We start from the raw sequence: 16,236 nt of genomic DNA on the forward strand, positions 1-16,236 counted from the left end.
ATGGGCTGGGGTTGTAGCTCCAGTGAGTGCTTGCTCAGCACACGGGAGGCACTGGGTTCAATCCTTAGCACCACATAGAAATAAATAAATAAAGGTATTGTATCCATCTACAACTAAAAAAAAGAAAGAAAGAAAGATACTATAGACACATTCAAAGAAGGTATACAATATAAGGAGTTCTGGCACCAAAGGAGGCTATATAAACTCAAATGTTAATCTATTAAGAATTATGACTTCTCATTGGGCTAGACCCTTCTTGTTTTAATAATGTAGGTTTTGAGTTGGGCACAGTGATGTGCCTATAGTTCCAGCTATTTGGGAGGCTGAGGTAGGAGTATTGCTTGAGCCCAGGAGTTTGAAGTCAGCCTGGGTAACACACAGCAAGACCCATTTAAAAAAAAGTTGTATCATTATTCAGGTAAGAGTATCAACAAGACCCTAGGATGTTAAAGCATCAGGAAATAAAAAAATTTAAAAAACCTGAGGAATATTCTTCTCATCACCCTCACTAGTTCATTCTCTCTCTCTCAAGTAAGCCATATGAGAATCAAATTGGATGCACATTGTCAACACTTGTCTCAGTAACTGACACTGCCTGATGCCCTCTACTGAACAATTCTTACCATTAGTGTCAGCTACATTCTTGGAAGTACCAGTCCCAAGAGATTGAAAATGGTACCTGTAAAACTAGTTAAAGAAGTACCATCAGAATTTCACATGAAATCATACTTACATAAAGTTAAAAATATAATTTAAAATAGATCTTACACACACACATAACACACACACACGTACACACTGCAAATATCTGCACATTGGTACCCACAGTATATATTCCACTTAATGGAGTGAAAAAGTCCCATGGGATCACTTTACAATTGGACTCCAAAAATCTCAGCACCTACAATGTTCTGAAGATGGCTAGCAGGTGAAAAATTCTTCCAAATATGGCCCCAAATTTTTAATCCCATAAAAATTTTGTCATGTTGGAATGAGAATATCAGATTTTTCTTGATTTTGTATTTCTTCAAAGTAACATATATGGCTGTTTCCATTGAAATTTGTAGAAATATTTATTATTAGTATTTAAGAAGTAAACATCAGCAATAATCAAAATGATATTTTAAATTTTTATTGATACCATTTTGTTTATGAACTAATCTATTTACATATTCATTTAAACTGTATCCTTACAACTTGAACACAAGCATTTTTCTTGACATTAACTCACAAAAAACATTTACCTACTTAAGAACTTCTGGTGCAATTTTAAGTTCTGAATAAAAAATATTTCTAGTGTGATGAATATTAATTTTTTCAAAACATTAAATGAAAAACCTCCCATTACTTTTTAAAATAAAAGCCACGAGACATAAATAATCACTATATACATTACAACTTGCTTTTGTCAAATTACCAAGAAGAGCATCATGCCTATTAAGATCTCCCCCATTACAGAATGCAAAGCAATAATATTGTATATGACAATATTTTGGTTAGTACACTCAGGTTTTGTATAGTTTGGTTTATTCTGTTTTAGAATTGCTAGAAAAAAGTAAGTAATCTTTGTATAAACACCATACTTTAAAGTTATGTAGATAATGTAATCATTTTTAAATACTTTATAATAGTAGCATTTATCTTTTTAGAAGTTATGCATAGGTCCTAAAATACTACGTGATTAGAATGTCACACTGAGGTTATCCTTATGTATCTTTATTATATGAATGTCTAATAACTGCATGTTGAAATTAAAAGATATTGCTTAATATTGACCAAATATTTAATACATTTTGCCATTAAGTTTTTACTGGCTTTCTTAATTTTAAGTTTACCTAAACTAATCTAATAATTGGCCTTTCTTTTTTAAAATGAAGCAAGCATGATTTTCTGTTTGTGATAAATGTCAACCTTTTTTTTTTCCTTGTTGGTTGTTTTTTTTTTTTTCTTTTTGGAAGACAAGTATATATTGATGTAATTTAGGAAGAATGCTTTTTGAATTCTGTATTACCTTGTTATTGGAAACCTGTAGATGCTACTTCCAAAAATAACAGGAATTAAAAGATGTGGTACAAGAATGATACCATAAGACAGCAGTTGTATATAAGGTTGTTTAAAAACAACCAAAGCAAAATAAAAAGCACACAAAAAACTTGGCATAGGATATTAGTAGCTTGTAAAATCCCTGACTCTGCCAGATTGATACTGATTTAGCTGACACCAGGAATACGAGTGGCCTATTTTAACTATAGTGTTTTGACCTTTTAAATTTTTAAATTAACTCTTAACTTACCTGCAGTCAACATTTTTTTTCAGAATTTGATCTTTCTTTCTTTGTACCTTGAGTTGATTGAAGTTAGAACATTTTAGAGCTGTCATTTTCTTTTATGCTTTTTGCATTGTGGAAAATCACCTTATTTGTTGACATGAAATGGTAAATAATTATGACTTGAAAACATTGTTTCCTAATAAAAACATTCTGAAAAAATTTTTTTAAATCTTCAAAATATTGTGATTTTTCTTTGCTCATTTTTGTTTAAATGGAAAACCTGGACCACATGAAGGCTGATAAATATTGGAAGCTTTGAGAAAAATAGCTTTCATTTTGTTTGAGAGAATTCCCTCAGCAGAAGCTGTACAATATGCATATGTTCACAGTGCTTAATTCAAAACATAATATTTTAGTCTATCTAACCACAATGGGCTAACCAATTACAAGACATAAAAGGATGGACATTTAAGCTTTCTTTTCTAGGTGTGTATTTCTCTGACACAGACATCTGAAGACAATGTGTTTTGTAGCCTTCTCTTAAAAATTTACCAATTGCTTAATTTGTTCTGTTTGCAAAGACTGTCTCCTTAACAACATTTTTTTAACTTTTTAATTCTTTAGGGAAAATAGGAACTGTTGGCATAAGCACTTTTTGACCACAAGAAAGAAGGCTGCAAATCCTATTGTTGACATTGATATCTGAGATGGGAGGGTGAGGATTTACATTTAAGGGTGGCAGAAACCCAGGCCTGGTCTGCATAATATTGTGATCTAAAGGGAAAGCTCCAGAACCCCGCCTTTCTAAAACTGCAGGATTTCTCCTGCTCAGGGGCCCTGGGGGGATGGTCTCTGACAATTATTTGGAGCCTGACAACAGTGAAGAAGATGGCAAGAGGATCTTCTTTTTTACTGTAAATGCTTTGCCATCTTCTAAAGTTGGTGGAATAAGGCCTTCGGAGAGCTGGGAATCAGAGCTGTAGTGATTTGCCCCTGAGTTTCTTTTTTGAACTATGCTTCTCAAGGTGGAGGTAAATATCGTCTGGTTAGGGTCTGGGTCCTGATCAACAGGAATTTCAGCACATGGCTGATTTCCATCTGGAAACAGAAATTGATAATTTATTTCATCATATGACATATTCCTTAAACCAGCCTGATCAAAGGTTCTGAGCAAATGCGCAGTATCTTTTACATCAATGCTTTGGTGCCTTGTGATGAATCGCTTAGAAAGTGCCAGCCCATTGGTTTTGGAGAATTCTTCCTCTGGTGTAATATCCAGGAGCTCCTCTTGCAAGGAGGCCACTCGGTTCTGGTGCTTTAATAATGGGGTACTTTTGATCCAGGCTGGACCCTGGGATAGCTTGGGCCCATTAGGGAACACTGCAGGCTTCCTCACGGGAGAGCCTGGTTCCCAGGTATCATCACTGCTTCCACAGGCCTCCCGGTCTTTAAAGCCAAAAAGCGTCAGTTCAGTTTCAGAAAAATGTGAAAGTTGCGATGAGGCTGTTTTGATGTCTATCTCAGAAGGAGTGGTGCAGGTGGCTGGGGAGTGACACCCATCGATGTCTGCAGGAGGCATGTTTAGGTACTGTTTGGTAGTGTGCCCCCCAGAGGATGATTTTGCAGTGGTTATAGTGATGACCTCTTTCCCCTTTGCCTTGCAAGCACTAAGGAGAACTTTCAGGGTCTCCTTGTCTTCTGCATTTATTGCATAAACAAGAGCTGAGTAACCAGATTGGTCTTGCAAGCTGAGGTCAGCTCTGCTCTTTAGGAGCAAAGAAACAACTTCTGGACCAGCTTTTTCTAAGCAAGCGTGCATGAAGGCAGTTTTCCCAGATTTGTCCTGTATATTGGGATCGGCACTGTTTTCTAACAGGTACGTCACCATTTTGGCTTTACTGACACTCTGGGGATCCACATGTTTGGTCTTACAAGCAATCATTAAAGGCGTTTCCCCGAGGTCATTGCTCTCATTGATGTAGGCACCACCTTCTAGCAAAAGTCTTGTGAAGCGAAGTCGGCTCTGATGGACTGCTTTGATCAAGGAATTTCCATCACTTGAAATTTTTGTACCTTCATCCATCTTCAAAAGTCAGAAATCAATAGCTGGTTATCAAAGAAGATGAAGACCAAAAGATTAGCGGGAATCAACGTCCCAATTTACATTCATTTTGTCACTCACAATTTCTGAAATAGGTATAAAGGGGACATACATTGGATTATGTTATTAACAAATGCAGAGAAAAATCATGAATTAAAAAGTAAATTTTAGAAAAGAAATGATCTTTAGGGAATTACAAACTAAAATGTATTTTTGAAATCATCCTTGAATATTTATGATGGAATGCCAACATGTTATTCCCTAAAGCTCATTTTTAAATAATAATCCACTTATTTTTTTTTACCTGTTAAAACATATTTTTTAAATTATTTTTAGTTGTAAATGGACACATGGACACAATAGCTTTATTTCTGTGGTGCTGAGGATCAAACCCAGAGTCTCACACATGCTAGGCAAGTGCTCTACCACTAAGCTACAGCCCAGGCCTGTGGAAGAAAAAAAAAAAAAATATATATATATATATATATATATATATATATATATATATATATATATATATATATAATTTTTTGGTACTCATAATATTTTTATTTTACATTTATGTGGTGCTGAGAATCAAACCCAGTGCCTCATGCATGCTAGGCAAGCACTCTACCACTGAGCCACAACCCCAGTCCTTATTTTGTGTTTTATTTAGAAACAGGATCTCACTGAGTTGCTTAGTGCCTCACTGTTGCTAAGGCTGGCTTTGAACTCGCAATCCTTCTGCCTTTGCCTCATGAGGGACTAGAATTACAAGCATGTGCCACAGTGCCTGGCAGTGAAAAGTATTTTTAAATGAATAATAGTAAAAAGTAAATTTAAGTAAAAATGCCAATGTTCTGTATAATTGCAATTGAATCAACTAAAATATAGCATGTTTGTAGTAGCTTAATGTAAAAGCTCTAATATTAAATTACTTAAACATGCCCTTAAATTATGCAAGCGATACTAGATTTTCAATTTGAAAGGCATTTTTATGTTTTGTTAGGTGATGAAAAATTATTTGGTCTACAAAACTTTAAGAGAGCTGACATGATGTCTGAAATTCACACTAAGCTAGCAATAGTGAGCATAATTGTACATTTTTATTAATTCCATTATTTAAATTACATGCTGACTAGACTATGGTGTTATTAACAATTTCTGGGTTAATTTTTTTTGTTCTAGTTAGTTATTCATGACAGTAGAAGGCATTTTGACACATTGTACACAAATGGAGCACAACTTCTCCTTCCTGTGGCTGAACATGATGCAGAATCAGACCAGAAGTGTAACCATTACATGTATATAGGGTAATAATGTCCACCTCATTCCACCATCTTTCCCATCCCCATTCCCCTGTCCCTCCCCTCACTCCCCTCTGCACAATCCAAAGTTTGGGTTAAATTTTAATGGTACTTCATTTGCTCTAAAAAGGTCTTATAGGCAAGAAATCTGAAAGGAGCCCTGGAAGCTTGGTAGACTTAAAAAAAAAACATTGAAACTGAAAAAGATTTACATTTAATTTATTTAAATATTTTAAATTCAAACTCCTTCAATAGATCACTTTAGTCAGGGGTAATAATTATGCCTTCATTAAGGCTAAGGGAAATTTTGTCTTTTATTGATATTTAGATGTAAAATGGATGTCTATATAATATTTAAATCTAATTTAATAGGGTAGTTTTTAGAAATTGAGAACTTATATTTATGCTAATCATTGACTTTTCTCCCCGCCCAGGACTGGGGATTGAAGGATTGAACTGAGACCCTTGCACAAGTTGGCAAGTGCCTCATTACTGACCTACATCCCCAAGCTTTTTATTTTGTTTTGAGATGGAGTCTTGCTCAGTTGCCCAGGTTGGCCTTGAACATGTGATATAATAACCTCTTAATAGAAAGAAAACACAGAGAGAGCAGAAAATTTAAAAAAAGAAAAATATAGACATGCACAAAAATTAATTCAATTGTTAGGTATCCATAAGCTCTTAAATGTACTGGGTACTGAGATGCAAAGACACAAGCCTACCCTGAGGAGTTCACAATCTTTGGAAAATACTGCATAGCTGGATTATTGTATAATCAATCAGCTGGCTACGGGAAGAATCATGACAACACAACAGCTTCAACAACTCTGAAACAAAGGGGGCTTCACAGAAGCCAGCCCTGGATCTGGGTCTTGAAGACTGTGTCAGATAGTGCTGTTAGTGCAGCCAGGTAGTAGAGTGCTTGCCTAGCAATCCCCAACACTACAAAGAAAATAAAAATTAAAAAAAAACAAAGAATTTGGCAGGCAGACAAAAGAGAAAGAGAGAATTAGAGAACACTGTATGCAAAGACCCAGAGGCATACCACAGTAGTTATGAATTACAAAATAAACTCTGTTTACACAGATATAACCAAATTGAGGGAAATGCTTTAGCAGATGGTGAGAGTTAGGGTTAATATGGCAGAACACACACAATTTTGCTTCTTCCTGACCAACCCCCACCGCACCACAAAATGAAAGAATTACGCCCCCACCCCCAAAAGATAGAGGGAAAATGAAAGAAGGGGACAGTGACATTTTGGAAACTAGTAAGCTGGTAAGCCAGTAGCAACTGACTCTATCAACCTGAGAAAGCTGGGCCTTGAGTCAGCAACGATAAAGATAAAGCTGAGAACCAACTCCACACACACCGCAGAATCCTGAAGGCAGTAGCCAGAAGCTTTAGAACTGGGTGACGATAGTGATGAAGAATTCATGGAAAGTAAGGAGGGCCAGGTGAAAAGCTGTTAGAGAAGTCTTGGGTCTTTGCTGCTGGAAGTGTGATCTCACCTCAGACCAGCAGCAAAAAGCTTACTAGACAGCAGATCTCAGACTCAAGCCCAGAGCTACTGCATCAGCACCTACCTCTTCACTAGATCCCATGTGATTTGTGTGCACAGGAAGCACTGCCTTAGGTGGTTCCCACAACTCCAAGTCACTGGCAGTAGACCAGTGCCGCTCTCTCATTCTGGATGTCCAGAATGTTAGGGAGAACTTGACACAGGAATTGCCATTTTGAAACATATCCTTCATCTTCGAACGAGAGTCACCTCCCAGTTACTTCGACTAAACCCCCAGACAATACTCTGTCATCTTGGTTTGGCCTGAAACAATGACCACTTCAACAATGGAGGTGAGACCACAAGCATCCTTTCCTGACAACCCCCTACCAACAGTCTAAATGCAAAATTTCTCCCACTCTCTCAAGTCCCTATAATGACCCCAGGCTATAAGCAGAAGTTGGAATACAGGTCTCAGTCTGCACTGGATCCCCTCCGCAGGTTTGTCCCTAATAAACCTGTTACTATTGGGACATCTCTCCCCTCTCTTTCCTTCATTTGGTTCTTTCCTTACACAGAGGTGTGCTGAAATGGTGAAACAGGTTTCTGGGTTGGAGACACTAGGCATATTTGAGAACAACAGAAAACCGAGAATAAGTGTTTCACTTTTTGACCACTGCCTGGGAGACTCCCCAGCTCAGTTCCAAGAAGGCTGGAAGCCATCCCTTACCCCTGCTATACTCTCCTCTCAAGAGCTGGATCTGCTAAGAGAAAACATCTAGGCAGGTTCCCCTACATGCCACCAGATAATCCCACAGTGAAGCTTACATGTGACAAGCCTCACCTGTGTGCTCGAAAACAAACCAAAGTGCCTCCTACATTGAAGACAGACATCATAGTAAAAGAAATAAGCAACTTGGAGGAAACAGATGTTAGGAAAATGAAAATTTCAAAACTCATTATCCTCACATGAACAAGATATTGTAACTGCATTATAAGAATAATATCATATGAAAAAAAAGAATATTGAGATTCCATAAAAAAAGTTCTCAAAAGGCAAAAACATGATACAGATCTGGGAAATTCAACAGAAAAGCTGGATGAGAAGGCTGATAAGATCTCTAAAGTATCTCTTACTAGACAAAGGCACCATAAATATACATTGGAGAAAAGATAGCTTATTCAACAAATGGTGCTGGGAAAACTGGATGAAATTAAACCCCTATCTCTCACCATGCACAAAACTCAAAGTGGATCAAGGACCTAGGAATTAGACCAGAGATCCTGCACCTAACAGAGGAAAAAGTAGGCTCAAATCTTCATCATGTCAGATTAGGTCCTGACTTCCTTAATCAGATTCCTAAAGCACAAGAAATAAAATCAAGAATCAATAAATGGGATGAATTCAAACTAAAAAGCTTCTCAGCAAAAGAAACAATCAATGAGGTGAAGAGAGAGCCTACAGAATGAGAGAGCAAATTTTTACCACACATACATCAGATAGACAGCACTGATCTCCAGGATTTATAAAGAACTCAAAAAAATACCAAAAAATACAGACAACGCAATCAATAAATGCACTAAGAAGCTGAACAGACACTTCTCCAAAGAAGAAACACAATCAATCAACAAATATATGAAAAAGTGTTCATCATCTCTAGCAATTAGAGAAATGCAAATCAAAACTACTCTAAGATTTAATTTAGAATGACAGTTTTCAAGAATACAAGCAACAATAAGTGTTGACGAGGATATGGGGGAAAAGGCACATTCATTCATTGCTGGTAGCAACCAATCTGGAAAGCTGTACAGAGATTCCTTAGAAAACTTGGAATGAAACCACTATTTCACCCAGCTATCCCTCTCCTCAGTCTACACCCTAAAGACTTAAAAACTGTGTACTATAGTAACACGGCCACTTCAGTGTTTATAGCAGCACAATTCACAATGGCTAAACTGTGGAAGCAACTTAGATGCCCTTCGATAGATGAATGGATAAAGAAATTCTGGTATATATACACAATGGGATATTACTTGGCATTAAAAGAGAATAAAATTATGGCATTTTCAGGTAAATGGATGGAGTTGGAGAACATCATGCTAAGTAAGCCAATTACCAAAAATCAAAGGCTGAATTTTCTCTCTGATAAGTGGATTCTGATCCATAATGGAGGGAGGGGGCATGGGGGTAGGAAAAATGGTAAAATGCAAAGGACATCATTACACTAGGTACATGTATGACTGCACAAATGGTGCAACTCTACATCATATACAACCAGAGAAATGAAAAGTTGTGCTCCATTTGTGCACAATGAAATGAAATGCATTCTGCTGTCATATATAACTGATTAGAAAAATTTTTTTAATGTTAAGTAATTATTTTTAATTGGAAATTTTTTTTAAATTATTGATAGTTGATTGCATGAAAGCTCTGTGTAAATTTAAGATAAAAAAAAGTCGAAGAGAAAAAAAAATCTTTAAAGTAGTCAAACAAAATGAATAGAGTGGGGAAGACAATTAGAGGACCAGACCAGGAACTTCAACATTCAAATAATGGAAGCTGCATAAAGGAAAAAATACTGGAGGGAAGAGGTAGGAACACAGGGGAGAAATCAACGAGATCAAGAAGAATTTCTAGGTCCAAGGAACATGAATAACCAAATTAAAAGGGCCCAATTAGAGCATCCCACAATAAATGAAAGCCAACCATACTTATAACACCTGGTTGTAAATTTCTAAAACAGAGAAGATTCCACAGGTTTAGAGGTAGGGTTCAGGGAATGTGGTGATAAGTTTCATACTTAAGGATCCAGAATTACTATAGTTTCAGATCTACCAATAATAATGGTGAAAAACATTGGAGGAATAGCTTTAAAATTCTGAAGGAAAATGAACCTGTTTCAAATTCTATATTTAGCTAAGCCATTGGACAAGAACTAGGACAAACTCTCAAAAATTTACTGGAGGAGGTAATTGACAAAGATGAAATAGTGAAACAAGGAAAAAGGAGAGCATGAGACACCAAGGGCTAGACATCTTCAGGGAGAAAAGGCACCCACCCCCCAGGAAAATGCTGAAGGGAAATGTTGGGATAATGAGTACCAAAGATACCCTCTCTAAGATCACTTGGTCATTTCTCCATCTGTTAGCAGAGGACCACATCCCAGGGGGAGCCTGCTCTCAGTTCTTGTCTTTGCTTGCTGTGTCCCAACCACGTCGCTCCTCTCTCTTCTATACTTGTCTTCTGTGGCAATCATGGTCCTCATTTCATCTCTAGTGGGCTTCAGAGGAGAAAGACTGAACAGCCCATTCATTCCCTTTAGATACCAGTACTGGTCTCACTGTGCACTGCCAGCAGCTCTGTAATGGTGAGCCCCACGCTTCCCAGGACCCACTCACTCTTGACCTTGCCTACAGAAGCTCTTGTAAGCACACCTGGACGTTGAGCCAGACCAAGATGCAGAGACAGTCCAATTTATCTTCTGAGAGCTGCCATCATATATTGGCAAATATTGCTCTTTCCTGATGTGTATAATTGTGTGCTTGTTGCCCAGTTTTTTTAAAGATACAATTATTTTACTTACAGATCATTTATAAGTAGGAAATAAAAATGAAAGCAAAAAGGAATGATAAACATAAAAGTTAAGAGAAAATGATCATGTTCTATTTCTGAATCTTGGTGCTATGTATAGGGGTGTCATTTTATTATTATTGTTTAAACGGTACCTATTTCATATACTCTTCCATATAATGCCACTCTTATCTATTTATTGTAAAATAAAACATGCATTCAGAAAAAAAAGCATAGCATACATGCAAAATTTACAGAGTCATACGAGGTCTTCTTTTTGCAACATAATTCATGGTGTTATCAATAGTATTTTTGCACAAACTTTCCATTGCAGTTGCCATGAAAGGAAGCATTCTGAAGAATAAACTTGTTCCTCTCCACTTTGGTATCATTCGTGATGCAAACAAAGAACAATACTCAATAAATATATATGTAAACACAACAAAAGTAAACATTTTGATTTTACGTCCTCATTGTCACATTCTGTAAGAACTATTCCAGAGATAAACATACCTGTGACTCAGGAACATAGGAATTTAGAATCTACTAGTAGCTTGGGTTCCAACTCAAAAGATCTATTCTAAAGCAAAACATTTGAAAAGAGCCACAGTGAGAGAGCCATCATAAAAGATACTTCTTTTAGTATTTTTCATTTATAAATGCATTTAATACAGCAAAGAAATTTAGAGAAGTGATTTGGAACATAACATCGAAAATAGAAATCACCTAGTAACTAGTAACTAGTAATAAATCACCTAGAAATAATAGATACAGTAAATGGTCATTTTTAAAAATCTTTGGGAAAAAAGTAGCATTTAAGAAACACTGAAATATGAACAAGTTGCCAGGTACCATATTTTAATATTATACTTTCATATAGGGAAATATGCTTTCTATTTGGGAAATCTTGCTTTGGATTTTTGTTGTTTTAAACTCTCATAAGAACCTATTTGGGAAGTCTCTGGACTTTTCAAGTAAAGGCCTTTGTCCACAACACTAAATCTGAACACTTCCCGTCAAAACTTTTCTTTCACTAAGATTGGTGTCAAGAGGTTCCAGGAGAAAGGGAGCTGGCAATAGGGGCAACCTGGATCCCTGAGTGGCACAGTGTCCACCTCAGTCCTGTGGAAAGCGGGATGCTGTGGGCTGCAGATCTTAAAGAAGCAAATCAATGGTATCAACTGGCTGCCTAAGTTATCTGTCATAAATACAATGGTAGATCCTCTCTCTCAAGGGCTGGAGGGCTGGCTAGCAAAAACAACTCCATGAGGTTTACTCTTTCTTCATTATGACGACTTTTGTTTTTCTTTCTAAGAGACAGGCCTCGCTATATTGTCCAGGCTGGCCCTGAACTCCTGGGCTCAAGCGATCCTTCTGCCTCAATCTCCCATGTAATTTGGACTATAGATCCATATCACTGCAGCTGGCTATAATGACTTTTAAAGTCACTTGGTTTGCTTACTTTTTAACATTTAGTAGGACAATTCTGAACATTAAATTTTTCAGAGAAAAAAAAGCCATAGATATTTTATTCTTTAAATGTATAGTACATATTTGAGTCCCTAAGGTCACATTTTGTAATCAGTATCTTACTGGAATAATCTCCTATCATTAGGACTTCATCCTCTTTCAAGTGTTTTTTTTTTTTAACCTTTCCTTATCTATTTGTACATCCAAAGTGCTGATATTCTGATATTTAAGTCTGACTTATTTTTCATAGAGCTAAATTTACTTTTTAATTAAGACCATTTCTCTTGCCTAGAATGTTCTTTTCTCCTGTCTGAGAGAAACATCCTGACTGAGCACCCAGAGCTGAGATATTAAAATTCAGTCAACTTCTTCATTATATGTAGTGTTTAAGCAACCCCCAAGTTCAGTTTTACTTTCCACACAGAAAACACTCCAACTGGAAGAAGTTCAGACTCGCAGGCCCAGGTTTCAATCCCGACACACCTACTAATGAGCTATATGTCCTGGTAAAGGCTCAGTCTATCAGAGTGTTGGGTTCTTCCTTGTAAGGTGCATCTGCCATAGACATGCTGGGACATGCTGGGACTAACTAAGTTGTTGGCCATAAGGAACAGCAGCCATTGAACTGCTTAGACATGTCTGCTTGCAATTGATAAAGAGCTATAAGGGGCACTAGCCATAGGCATTCTTAGCAATGACTGGTTACATATGATAGGGAGTGCAGCTCCATAAGCATGTGCAAAGAACATGCCCAGTTGCAAATATATTACCTCACTGGATATAACCAATGGACGTTGACTTTCACTGGGCATAACCAATCATCAAGATACACCACCAACATGAAACTATATTTAAATTGCTGGTCCTGCCACATTGAAGTGTTTTGCTCTAAGAAATCAGTGAGAATGGCCACCTTGCCGTCCATCCCTGGACTGACTCCACTATTTCCTGACGTCTAGCCATCGGCTGGAGAGAACCACCAGACAAGGACAACGTCTGCTCTTTGACTAAGAGAAGTCGCGTGGCATTGGAGGTATTTGGGGGCTCATGGTTGCCCTAGGATTGTGTGATTTGTTTATAGTGTTTAATTAATGTGCTTTGAATGCTAGTTGGGGTACTCCAGCACACCCAATGAGCTTTGCATTAACTGTTTGTTTTTGGTGATTGGTGTGACCGAATATATGCTTGTATTTAAAGATAATCCACCTCTGAATAATTATTACTAGCGCTGCTCATGACATTCCCCTATGGAATGACAATCATAATATTCCATGTGGATGAAACATGAAATTAAACAATGCTAGAAGACTTTCTTGTGCCTTCCTACTCACTACATCCTTCTTAAATTTTTTTTTTTATTTCAGGGATCTGGAGATGTAGCTCAGTGATAGAAAACTTTTCTAGCACAGGCGAGGTCCTGGGTTCAATCTTCAGCATCACATACACAAACATTGTCTCATAATTCTGACTCCTTTTATTTTTATCACATCTCTAACCTGAAGCCTATTTAAGTAACAGATAAAATACTAAAAATGCTTTTTCAGAATCTATAAATAATATTTTGTAAACATAAGTGGAATATAATCAGTGAGAAATGGAAGGAACATATCCTTTAAGTATATTTTCTTTATAATTTCTAAATCCTATGTTTTTATAAGGCCTTAATGATTAAACAGTTGCACAAACATTTTTATTTTAAAGTTAGAATGTCTTTAACATCAATTACAATTCATCATGGCATTTTATCACAATCTTTCAGTATCTCTCTCTACAACCAAGACCCCATCAAAATTAGAACTACTTGGTTAATTTTTTTAAAAGAGATATATATATTCTCAAGAACAAAGAAAATTAGAGGGGATGAATCATCAGATAAGTAATTTCAAATAAGCCCTGGAAGAGAGTTGAGCTGGTGGAATGGTAGATAGCTGCAAAATAAAGAGCCAGGGGAGGAGGCCCAAAGAGAAGGGAGCCCACCCATTAACAGGGCCCATAAAGTTGAGCACTCAGAGATTCCAAGCATTGCAGAAAGTGGCAGGGAGGCACAGGACTTAAGATGAGAGGACAGTTGAAAATCTGCAGACAGAGTACCTGGGCCTCCAGCTATTTCACTCTGTCCCAAGTAGCAGACAACTAACTGCAAGAAAATAAAGATTGATAACCTGAGCAAACTGATCAGAAAGGCTCTGAACTTGAAGGCAGCAAGCTGAAAATGTGGATAAAGTGAGAATCTGTAGGCTGAAAGTTGAGATCCCCAGTTCTCTGCCTGCCCTGCTACCAGAAGACTGGAAGCCAGGAAGAAAGAAAATCGTTGCATTTTAAAATTATGAGTCCTATTAAAAATATCTGTGGATAAATGAAGCAGTTCAAACCATAACTATACTCACCCTTCTACACACCCACTCCAAATGGAAATAGAAAGTTACCTGAAAACATTATTCCAAATTTCATACTTCACTTTTTCTCTTCTGTCCCTGGATGAGTCTCCTGGCAGCCAAAGGAAATCAAAGCTATTCAGTTCCTACCAAAGGAAATCAAAGCTATTCAGAGGCACATAAACACCAATGATTTGCTGCAAGCATCTTTCTCATTTAGAGTCTAGTTTTTTAATTCCTTGTTAAGAAATCTCTACAGTGTTTGTTCAGTTTATCATATTTCACCAATTACGAGTTTGTAAAAGCGCCTGGAGTAGATTTTATGCATAGCAAACTGGTGGGTGTCTGTTTGTAGGATGGAGCCTGCCCTGCAGGCCCTTACCTGGTTCAGCCAGGCGAGAAGGCTAAGGAAGAAAAGAAAAGAAAAGGGAATTCTCCCAAGGTCCTTCATCTCATCCACCTGCCTGTCAGAGGTTAAGTACACGTTTCTCTGTCCTTTCTTAACATCTCTTTGTCTCTTGGATGACCAGTTTGCTGCAGAGCATGGTTCTGTCTGGAGAACTTGACTCATGCAGTGTCTAACGTGACAGTGCCATTTTGGCTGAGGTACTTTAAAAGCTGTCTTGGAGGTGACGGGCTAGGCCTTTCCTATGGCTTTCTCTCCCAATATTTCCCTCAGTTTTCCTTTCATTAGGTCAAAAAAGTTGTTTTCCTTTGTTCCTTTTACTATACTTTCTAATTGGATCCATTATCCAACCATAAAGTTAGTTGTCTGGCTATGGTGGAGGAGAGAGGGAGTGAAACATCACAAATAGGTTTGAAGCTCAAATTCAGTCCTTCCCACTAACCCGAGTCCTGCCTTTATGCAGAAGAAGCAGCAAGGTGTGTGTGTCAAGAACCTGGGCTGTCTCTCTTCAAGTTACCAACCTTTGGGAAGTAATTTCTCACCCCTAAAATGAGGATAATATCTATGTCACAGTAGACAGTTCTAAGAATTTAAAAATACTCAAATATACTTATTGCTGAAGAATTCAACATATGACAGTTTCTAAACATGCATCAGCAAATACAGGTCCTCTGCATGTGAATCCTCTGTGCTGGTGGGGTTGGACAATGAGGCCAAATTTCCTCTACCAATGGGTTCTCACCTTTTGTGGGCATAAACATCACAGGGAGAATCTGTTAAAAATAAGATTCCAGGCTCTATTCCTAGATATTCAATACCAGGTGCTTGCTGCCCACTTCGAGAAAATGTGGGGCAGTCTCTTCATTCCTATATGCTATCAACCCCTACCTCTAACTCTTACAGGTCTTCAAGTGGTTTGATGCTCAACTCCTCTGCGGGAGTGAAGGGTAGAGATGGTTAGCCCAGAAAGGAGTTAAGGGAGCCTTTTTCGGTTTCAGAGTACAGCCTTGAGTTAGAACAGGCCATAGGGGTTGGAGGTTTGCTGCCTTGCTCTTCCCAAACAAGTCTGAAAAAACCTGGTCCTTTGGGGAGCCTAAGGCCAGGATGCCCAGGCCAACTTGGAGTAAGGAAAGCCTGCCAGCCACAATTAAAGCATGCCTCTCCTACCCAGCAAGATGCATCTGAGATTGTCCCAGGAAATGTAAGGGACTGGCCAAGAAGAGTGCTCTTCCCCAGCACCAGTTTCTAAGAATT

At 37.6% G+C, this 16,236-nt stretch overlaps 1 pseudogene; it reads right to left on the reverse strand.

The window, feature by feature from the left end:
- Nucleotides 1-1,820: 1,820 nt before the first annotated feature.
- Nucleotides 1,821-4,453, reverse strand: LOC144374872 (ankyrin repeat domain-containing protein 34B-like; annotated as a pseudogene).
- Nucleotides 4,454-16,236: the final 11,783 nt, after the last annotated feature.

Source organism: Ictidomys tridecemlineatus, unplaced genomic scaffold (assembly GCF_052094955.1).
Source record: "Ictidomys tridecemlineatus isolate mIctTri1 unplaced genomic scaffold, mIctTri1.hap1 Scaffold_92, whole genome shotgun sequence".
In the NCBI taxonomy this organism is placed as follows: domain Eukaryota; kingdom Metazoa; phylum Chordata; class Mammalia; order Rodentia; family Sciuridae; genus Ictidomys; species Ictidomys tridecemlineatus.